Source organism: Octopus bimaculoides, chromosome 28, assembly GCF_001194135.2.
Source record: "Octopus bimaculoides isolate UCB-OBI-ISO-001 chromosome 28, ASM119413v2, whole genome shotgun sequence".
Lineage (NCBI taxonomy): Eukaryota > Metazoa > Mollusca > Cephalopoda > Octopoda > Octopodidae > Octopus > Octopus bimaculoides.
Window position 1 is genome coordinate 4,573,747 of NC_069008.1, and position 313 is coordinate 4,574,059.

Genomic DNA, 313 nt, shown 5'->3' on the forward strand with positions numbered 1-313 from the left:
TATATATATATATATATATATGTATGTATATATATATATATATAGAGAGCGAGAGCGAGAGAGAGAGAGATTCTGAATTAATCAAAGTTAATTTATATGAGTAACCTTTTTAATGCCAACCCATGTGTGACCATCCCAACTGGTTCTATGAAACAAAATTCCCGTTTTAAAGAAACCAAAATTAAAACCTTCTTTCCTTCTTCTTTCGTATTATTGTGTTCGAAATGCAAATTCATTAATTTAATCATTAATAGTTTACTAAATTCTTCGTTAATTTTCAATATCAATCAAAATTAAAGGCAGTGCATTTCAA